This window comes from Silene latifolia, chromosome 1 (assembly GCF_048544455.1).
Source record: "Silene latifolia isolate original U9 population chromosome 1, ASM4854445v1, whole genome shotgun sequence".
In the NCBI taxonomy this organism is placed as follows: Eukaryota; Viridiplantae; Streptophyta; class Magnoliopsida; order Caryophyllales; family Caryophyllaceae; genus Silene; species Silene latifolia.
In genome coordinates this window covers 85,845,607-85,846,686 of record NC_133526.1, presented here as the reverse complement: position 1 = coordinate 85,846,686, position 1,080 = coordinate 85,845,607, and the positions used below count along the sequence as shown (strand labels likewise).

Genomic DNA, 1,080 nt, shown 5'->3' with positions numbered 1-1,080 from the left:
ACAAAATCCACCTACAATGCCTAAATTCTCGTCACACTCTATACCCACCGAGGAGAATCTACCAAATGGTACTCCTACACCTCAACATCTCACCGGTAATTTTATTGCCAAGTCCGCCTTCATCCAATTAGTTGAGAGGAGCCAATTCGGGGGAATGCCTAGTGAAGACCCTCATTCTCATATGGAAACCTTTTGCGATTATTGTGATGCTATCTCTCAAACGGGCGTGACTCAAGACCAAATTAGATGGGTCTTATTTCCTTTTTCCTTAATCGGCACCGCAAAGCAATGGTTGAAAGGCCTTGATAAGGCCACCCTTGGAATAGATTCTTGGAAGAAGTTGGCTCTAGCTTTCTACAAAAAATTCTACCCACCGGAAAAGACTAACATGCTAAGAGCTCAAATTACGGGTTTTAAGCAAAGGGATGAAGAATCTTTGTATGAAGCTTGGGAGCGGTTTAAAGGTATTTGTCGCTCATGTCCTCACCATGGACTTAGCGAATGGTTTTTGGTGCAACAATTTTGGAATGGTTTATATGAAGATTCAAGGAACATTCTCAATATGGGATCAAATGGAATGTTCACCGAAGTTGATGACAATCAAACATGGAACAAGATTGAGGAAATGGCGGTCCATAATTCACAATATAGTAGACCTCGCAAGGCTACTAGAGGAGGAAAGCATGAAGTGGACTCCGTTACTCAATTGGGTGCTCAACTTAGTGCTCACATTGACACAATCAACTTGAAGTTTGAACAAGCTATGGCTAGACTTGAGGAAAACTCAAAATCATCAAAGCATCATGTCAATGCCATGACGGCATCCTCATCAATCCCAAGTGGGATATGTGAGAATTGTGGAACTTTGGGTCATGACCCAAGTGAGTGTAGGGGAACAACCGAACAAGTTAATGCTTTCCAAGCTTACAAAAGTGGTACCCCTTATTCAAATTTTTACAATGAAAACACCAAGTTCCATCCAAATCTCTCATACAAAAGCCAAAATGTTCAAAACCCTCAAACAACATACACTCCACCACCCATGAGAAACCAAAATCAAAGACCCTTTTACAATCAAAA

The 1,080-nt window shown here is 41.2% G+C and overlaps 1 non-coding gene across 1 annotated transcript; it reads right to left on the bottom strand.

Moving 5' to 3' along the window:
• Positions 1-388: 388 nt before the first annotated feature.
• LOC141617955 (small nucleolar RNA R71) lies at positions 389-495 on the bottom strand. Its single transcript, XR_012531260.1, has one exon. It is a non-coding gene; the product is annotated as a small nucleolar RNA R71 (small nucleolar RNA).
• Positions 496-1,080: the final 585 nt, after the last annotated feature.